General features: G+C 35.5%; 1 long non-coding RNA gene across 3 annotated transcripts; it reads left to right on the top strand.

Annotated features, from left to right (window-relative positions):
• Nucleotides 1-1984: 1984 nt before the first annotated feature.
• Nucleotides 1985-8010, top strand: LOC132718307 (uncharacterized). 3 transcript variants are annotated; one of them, XR_009624070.1, is made up of 5 exons: nt 1985-2133; nt 3143-3935; nt 4310-5246; nt 5618-5900; nt 6274-8010. It is a non-coding gene; the product is annotated as an uncharacterized LOC132718307 (long non-coding RNA). The 3 variants fall into 3 exon arrangements; XR_009624068.1 differs by having other exon boundaries at nt 5618-8010; XR_009624069.1 differs by lacking the exons at nt 5618-5900; nt 6274-8010 and having other exon boundaries at nt 3143-3273; nt 3653-3935.
• The last annotated feature ends 674 nt before the right edge of the window (nt 8011-8684 follow it).

Raw genomic sequence — 8684 nt, 5'->3', positions numbered from 1 at the left:
TGGAGAGAGATGGACACGGTATATTGTACGGTAAACCTTGCTCTTTGATTTCATTGGTAAATCTATTTTAGCTAGTCTACAACTAGGTAAAGCTAGTCTATAACTAGGTAAAGCTGGAACGTCGCCATATGACCTATACTGTGTCGGATTCTGGCCAGACTACGTGATGCGCCCGCAGTTTTTTGATATACTCGCGATTTATAAAAAAAATATGTAAGTTATCCCTGTACCCCCTGTAGTTAGTAATGTGTTGAGTTGAAGTGATTGTTGATGGTTGTTGTTATAAAATGTGATTCTGGGCAGACTACGTGATGTGCCCACGGTTTTTTGATATACTCGCGATTTATAAAAAATCTTTATATAAGTTATCCCTGTACCCCCTGTAGTTAGTTATGTGTTGAGTTGAAGTTATTGTTGATGGTTGTTATAAAATGTGATTTTGGCCAGATTACGTGATGCGCCCGCGTTTTTTTGATATACTTACGATTTATAAAAAATCTTTTTATACGTTATCCCTGAACCCCTGTAGTTATGTGTTGAGTTTAAGTGATTGTTGATGGTTGTTGTTATAAAATGTGATTCTGGCCAGACTACGTGATGCGCCCGCGATTTTTTTTATATACTCGCGTTTATTTAAAAAAATATGTAAGTTATCCCTGTACCCCCTGTAGTTAGTAATGTTTTGAGTTGAAGTGATTGTTGATGGTTGTTGTTATAAAATGTGATTTTGGCCAGACTACGTGATGCGCGCGCGTTTTTTTGATATACTTACGATTTACAAAAAATTTTTTAATATACGTTATCCCTGAACCCCTGTAGAGTTATGTTTTGAGTTGAAGTTATTGTTGATGGTTGTTGTAATAAAATGTGATTCTGGCCAGGCTACGTGATCCGCCCGCGGTTTTTTGATATATACTCGCGATTTATAAAAAATCTTTATGTAAGTTATCCCTGTATTTAGTAATGTGTTGAGTTGAAGTTATTGTTGAACTTCATATGGATTACGGTCAGATAAGAATTGCGGTCAGTATGCCTTACACTTGAACCAGAGTTTAATTGACAATTGTCATAGTCTTCGTGTTTGGTTTATAAACTTCAGCTGAATGGTCCCATCTTCTTTAAATATGTATAAAAAGGTTACGTGATGCGCCCGCAGTTTTTTATATACTTTTACTCGCGTATTAAATTGTAACTGACTTGTGTTTTTAGAATTTGTGTACTATGATTATGTTTGATATGTTTAATTATGTATTTGTTTGCTCTAATACCTATATTTTTGTATTGCAGATCTATTTGCCAGGTTCTTTAAATGTTTTTTTTTGCCTATATTTTAATGTTTTGTGTTTTTTGTCTTTTTGAAAACCACCTGGAAAGAAGATGTTGGTGTTCTAGTTCTACATTGTGGCGAAGACGTGAGGATGTGGATGGATGTGTATCATTGGTTGGAAACTGGCATGATGGAGAAATTATATAGGTATTTTCAAAATTATACTTTAAGGATTTTTTGTAACCGTTTATTTGTGCCTGCAAAGTATCAATTATTTACAAGATAAAAAAAGTTCAGCTAGTTCAACAAACAGTTGATAGGAATTGTCTATTGGAGATAGTCTTTTAGCTAGCTAGACTGGAAGGTAAGTGGTTCTACTAGGCATGAACTTGCCCCACCCTGAAACTCTTTTGACGGCCTTTATCTGCCATATAATAAAGTATGGGTCATCATATTATATAAAACCAATGAAATATTGATAATTACCTGCTTATTTGAAACGTAATTTGTAAAGACATGATAAATATTAACATTATAAGATTAGAATGTTATTTTGTAAACACATGGGTGACTAGGAAAATAATAGGTATTGGTACATTTTCTTTGATTCTTTTTATTCTGTTTGACTTGTGTGTCTTCTTTTAAGCCTTGTGAATTAGAATGTTATTTTGTAAACCCTGGTGATTTTTCAGACCATGGAGGAGTGAAGTAGTGGAAGTGGACAAGACTATCAGTTCTTCGAGAGTTCCAGTGCCTATATACTCGCAAGAAGGATATGGTATGGAATAGCTTAAAGTACATCTATGTGCTGGCAGATTTGTACAACAAGAAGTTGTTCCAGTGTGAGGAGAGATGCTTGTCATAAGGTAAACCTTGCAGTTTGATGCTGTAGTAAATCATAATGAGGATAATGAATCATAATAAAAGCAAAATACAAGTTTGGTTGAAATCCTGTGCAATTTGAGCCAAATGAATACAGAGGTGAGTATCCTGTCGGACATTTTGGAGACTTGGGTTCCATTCCTTGTCTATGTTTACTTACAAAATACAATTTTGTTATATTACTTATGAATAAAGTATACATTTGATAGGCATTGTCAGTTGTAGTTGTCTAACAGGCTAACTTTTGGTATGTTGGTGGTTCTGTAACTTTTTGTGTTGCCTCTACAGAGTAGTGGTGACATATAGGGATCACTTCTCCGTCGTCTGTCTGTCCGTGACCCAATAACGGCTGTAAAATAAGCAAAACAAATCCCTGTAAATCATTACTATAGCATCCTTAATTTCAAGAGTAATAAACAAAATAATCGGTAAAAAACATTAACCATCTTAAAATAATGCTGACGATCATCCTTGATCAATGCTATGTTTTGACAGCTGTGCAATACCGGATAAACAATGTACCACCAAGTCTACTAATAATCAAATGGCCCCTCGCTAATTTGAATAAATTCCATTGCACAGCGTGATATACCGTTCTCCTAGATTTTATTGGTTAATTTACATTTACACAAAAATAATGACAATAATCCATCCAAAAACTTTCTTTAACCCATTCAGTTTCACACTGTATATATAGGCGATCAATATAAACACCTTTTCTGACCGTTGTAGGTAGCTTCATAAAAATTGTTTCAAGCCTTACATGATTTCCCTGAACATGCCTTTCAACGCCGTCAAATTAAAACACAAATTTCCATTTAATTATTCATATAAATGACACAGGAAGACTGATATTGTAAAAATAAAATATTGGCGAGGTATTTTCCATTTTCAGAAAATGGGGTTACTATAAAAAGATTTTTGGAAAAAAACTGTATAGTACGCCGCCGACCTCTAAAACTAACTTTCACATGGAATTAAATATGTTTTCAGAATATGGATGGTTGTGTAACAGTGGTGAAGTGTTTGTTGATCGAGACTATCAATTATTCATCTGTGCTGGTAGATTTGTACATTTGGAAGTTGTTTCAGTGTGGAGAGAGATGGACACGGTGTATTGTACGGTAAACCTTGCTCTTTGATTTCATTGGTAAATCTATTTTAGCTAGTCTACAACTAGGTAAAGCTAGTCTATAACTAGGTAAAGCTGGAACGTCGCCATATGACCTATACTGTGTCGGAACGTCGTCATATGACCTATACTGTGTTACAACGTCGCCATATGACCTATACTGTGTCGGTGTGACGTAAAGCCCATTCAAACAAACAAACAAAACCTGCCCTTGTCTGTCCGTTTTGGGAAATATTTTTTCTGCCAATAAAGGTGGGGAGATGCCATATGACTTAAGAACCAACAAAACAAATGTGATTTGTTTAGTTAAAAAGACTTTGTTCAACAAATATGATTGGAATGTTGTTTTGTTAACCCCAGTGAAATTTCAGTTAATCTTAAGACCAAGGAGGCAGATTTGCAAGAATGGCATGAAACATGGTGATGATGGATGGACGTGTGGATCGTTAAAGCCCAACAGTGACAGAGTATTGGAGTACTTGACGTGCATTGTGAAAGTTGATCGATACTATCAATTCTTCGAGAGTCCCAGTGCCTATATACTCGCAAGAAGGATATGGTATGAAATACAGCTTGGTACACATCTGTGCTGGTAGATTTGTACATTTGGAAGTTGTTTCAGTGTGGAGAGAGATGGACACGGTGTATTGTACGGTAAACCTTGCTCTTTGATTTCATTGGTAAATCTATTTTAGCTAGTCTACAAATAGGTAAAGCTAGTCTATAATTAGGTAAAGCTGGAACGTCGCCATATGACCTATACTGTGTCGGAACGTCGCCATATGACCTATACTGTGTATATGACCTATACTGTGTCGATGTGACGTAAAGTCCATTCAAACAAACAAACAAACAAACAAACCCTTGTCTGTCCGTTTAGGGAAATATTTTTTCTGCCAATAAAGGTGGGGAGATGTCATATGACTTAAGAACCAACAAAACAAATGTGATTTGTTTAGTTAAAAAGACTTTGTTCAACATATAATATATGATTTGAATGTTTTTTGTTAACCCCAGTGAAATTTCAGTTAATCTTAAGACCAAGGAGGCAGATTTGCAAGAATGGCATGAAACATGGTGATGATGGATGGACGTGTGGATCGTTAAAGCCCAACAGTGACAGAGTATTGGAGTACTTGACGTGCATTGTGAAAGTTGATCGATACTATCAATTCTTCGAGAGTCCCAGTGCCTATATACTCGCAAGAAGGATATGGTATGAAATACAGCTTGGTACACATCTGTGCTGGTAGATTTGTACATTTGGAAGTTGTTTCAGTGTGGAGAGAGATGGACACGGTGTATTGTACGGTAAACCTTGCTCTTTGATTTCATTGGTAAATCTATTTTAGCTAGTCTACAACTAGGTAAAGCTAGTCTATAACTAGGTAAAGCTGGAACGTCGCCATATGACCTATACTGTGTCGGAACGTCGCCATATGACCTATACTGTGTATATGACCTATACTGTGTCGGTGTGACGTAAAGTCCATTCAAACAAACAAACAAAACCTGCCCTTGTCTGTCCGTTTTGGGAAATATTTTTTCTGCCAATAAAGGTGGGGAGATGTCATATGACTTAAGAACCAACAAAACAAATGTGATTTGTTTAGTTAAAAAGACTTTGTTCAACATATAATATATGATTTGAATGTTTTTTGTTAACCCCAGTGAAATTTCAGTTAATCTTAAGACCAAGGAGGCAGATTTGCAAGAATGGCATGAAACATGGTGATGATGGATGGACGTGTGGATCGTTAAAGCCCAACAGTGACAGAGTATTGGAGTACTTGACGTGCATTGTGAAAGTTGATCGATACTATCAATTCTTCGAGAGTCCCAGTGCCTATATACTCGCAAGAAGGATATGGTATGAAATACAGCTTGGTACACATCTGTGCTGGTAGATTTGTACATTTGGAAGTTGTTTCAGTGTGGAGAGAGATGGACACGGTGTATTGTACGGTAAACCTTGCTCTTTGATTTCATTGGTAAATCTATTTTAGCTAGTCTACAACTAGGTAAAGCTAGTCTATAACTAGGTAAAGCTGGAACGTCGCCATATGACCTATACTGTGTCGGAACGTCGCCATATGACCTATACTGTGTATATGACCTATACTGTGTCGGTGTGACGTAAAGTCCATTCAAACAAACAAACAAAACCTGCCCTTGTCTGTCCGTTTTGGGAAATATTTTTTCTGCCAATAAAGGTGGGGAGATGTCATATGACTTAAGAACCAACAAAACAAATGTGATTTGTTAAGATAAAAAGACTTTGTTCAACATATAATATATGATTTGAATGTTTTTTGTTAACCCCAGTGAAATTTCAGTTAATCTTAAGACCAAGGAGGCAGATTTGCAAGAATGGCATGAAACATGGTGATGATGGATGGACGTGTGGATCGTTAAAGCCCAACAGTGACAGAGTATTGGAGTACTTGACGTGCATTGTGAAAGTTGATCGATACTATCAATTCTTCGAGAGTCCCAGTGCCTATATACTTGCAAGAAGGATATGGTATGAAATACAGCTTGGTACACATCTGTGCTGGTAGATTTGTACATTTGGAAGTTGTTTCAGTGTGGAGAGAGATGGACACGGTGTATTGTACGGTAAACCTTGCTCTTTGATTTCATTGGTAAATCTATTTTAGCTAGTCTACAACTAGGTAAAGCTAGTCTATAACTAGGTAAAGCTGGAACGTCGCCATATGACCTATACTGTGTCGGAACGTCGCCATATGACCTATACTGTGTATATGACCTATACTGTGTCGGTGTGACGTAAAGTCCATTCAAACAAACAAACAAAACCTGCCCTTGTCTGTCCGTTTTGGGAAATATTTTTTCTGCCAATAAAGGTGGGGGAGATGTCATATGACTTAAGAACCAACAAAACAAATGTGATTTGTTTAGTTAAAAAGACTTTGTTCAACATATAATATATGATTGGAATGTTGTTTTGTTAACCCCAGTGAACTTTCAGTTAATCTTAAGACCAAGGAGGCAGATTTGCAAGAATGGCATGAAACATGGTGATGATGGATGGACGTGTGGATCGTTAAAGCCCAACAGTGACAGAGTATTGGAGTACTTGACGTGCATTGTGAAAGTTGATCGAGACTATCAATTCTTCGAGAGTCCCAGTGCCTATATACTCGCAAGAAGGATATGGTATGGAATACAGCTTGGTACACATCTGTGCTGGTAGATTTGTACATTTGGAAGTTGTTTCAGTGTGGAGAGAGATGGACACGGTGTATTGTACGGTAAACCTTGCTCTTTGATTTCATTGGTAAATCTATAAATATCTATTTTAGCTAGTCTACAACTAGGTAAAGCTAGTCTATAACTAGGTAAAGCTGGAACGTCGCCATATGACCTATACTGTGTCGGAACGTCGCCATATGACCTATACTGTGTCGGTGTGACGTAAAGCCCAATCAAACAAACAAACAATACCTGCCCTTGTCTGTCCATTTTGGGGAATATTTTTTCTGCCAATAAAGGTGGAGAGATGTCATATGACTTAAGAAGCACTTTAACAAATGTGATTTGTTGACAAATGAGATTGGAATGTTGTTTTGTTAACCCCAGTGATCTTTCAGTTAATCTTAAGACCAATGAATGGCATGAAACATGGTGTTGATGGATGGATGTGTGATGAGATTGGAATGTTGTTTCGTTAAGGCAAGGCAAGTACAGAACAGAAAGGTAAAATTATTAAAAAGATGTTATATTGTATTTATAATAGGGGAATGATATTATGAACAACATAATATGTTAGATGAAATTGAAATTGTGTATATGAAAGTTGAGAGTAAACATTATTGAAAGTAACATTGTAAATTGTGAAATGATCCCTGGTGGATGACATGAAGTCATTAATGAAAACTGGACATGGAAGTTTACTGCAGTGAAAATTAGTGAAAAATGAAATGGAAAGTATCTGTTGAAATATGAAAGAAATGAATTGAATCAGCAATGGGAAAATACGAAAAGTGAAAGTGAAAATGAATGAAAATAAATTGAAAAAGGAAGGAATGCATGAAAATTTGAATTTTAAAAAAAATTGAGAACAATAATGTAAATAATATAGATATTATGAAGAGTTGAATGAAGAAATTTGAAAGTGAAAATATAAAGATAGTGAAAAATGGAAAGTATCTGTTGAAATATGAATGAAATATAAATGAAGAGCACTAACAAAAGGAAATGTGAAAGTGAAAAATGAATGAAAATAAATTGAAAAAGGAGGAATGCATGGAAATTTGAATTTTCAAAATATTGAATCGGCTTCAAAGAAATGAAAAAGGAGAACAATAATATAGGAATTTATGAATGAAATTTGAAAGTGAAATGAGTTCATAACGAAATAAAAAATGAATGAATAATGTAATGGAAGATAATTTGGTGGTGCAAAGATCAGACATGTGAAAATATAAATGAAATAGATTTGAAACAATTGGCTTTTCTTGACTGTAGAAAGTCAATGATTGTTGATTGTCTGCTCCTCCCATTCATAGTTCTACCATGATGTGGAAGTGCAGACAATGCAGTTATTCTAATTGATTTTTTTTCTATTTCAGCTCAATTTTATATTGACCTTTGACTTGACCTTAATCAATCTGCAAGTCCTTACCAACCTGACCACCTCATTTGATGATCATAAGCCATGGCTTTTCCTAGTTGACCAATCAACTTTTTTAACTACTTGGCATAATTAACGTAAAGGCCCAATCTTTGACCAAAACTTTCTCTGGTTATTGGTCAGACATGGATATTGGATATTGAAGCTCTGATTATGGAATGGTGGGGGATGTGTAGCAAAACCAAAACGCGTGACTATCTAAACCATATCCTGTACAGTGACAGACTAACCATTCTTCAGAGCTTCAATCAAAGGTTAATAATTTGAAAAACTAACTAAACGCTATTTTCCGGTACTTTCTGTACATAGCTCTCGGGAATTCAATGAAATGTTGTATAATAATGTAACGATCTGTATGTTTTTTGCCTTTTCAGGATTATTTCATTCTTAGATCTTTTTATTACATGCTTTTCGGTGGTTTATAGAAATATATCAGTGATATAAAAACTGGTAATTTCACTGTTTGAAACAGTGAAATTACCACTTTGATAATTTCACCGTTTTGAATTTAAGCCCCTTATGTTGTTTCAGTGAAATACCAGCGTGCACAGTACTGGGTACCAACTTAAATGACGTAAATGACGTCACGTTGTATTATTATTTGGCGCGCTTTTCATTCAGTATTAGGTTTTATGTCTTTTTAAAACGTTTCTTTGCATGTAATAAAAAGAAAATTTGTTTATTTTAGTGTAAGATCGAAATATATTTCACCTCCGTGGTCGAGGGGTTAGAGTCGATGACTTCTA

This window comes from Ruditapes philippinarum, unplaced genomic scaffold, assembly GCF_026571515.1.
Source record: "Ruditapes philippinarum isolate M1 unplaced genomic scaffold, ASM2657151v2 ctg1573_1_1_1_1, whole genome shotgun sequence".
NCBI classification, from domain to species: domain Eukaryota; kingdom Metazoa; phylum Mollusca; class Bivalvia; order Venerida; family Veneridae; genus Ruditapes; species Ruditapes philippinarum.
The sequence above is the reverse complement of the archived record's forward strand: the minus strand, read 5'-3'. Positions and strand labels throughout refer to the sequence as shown.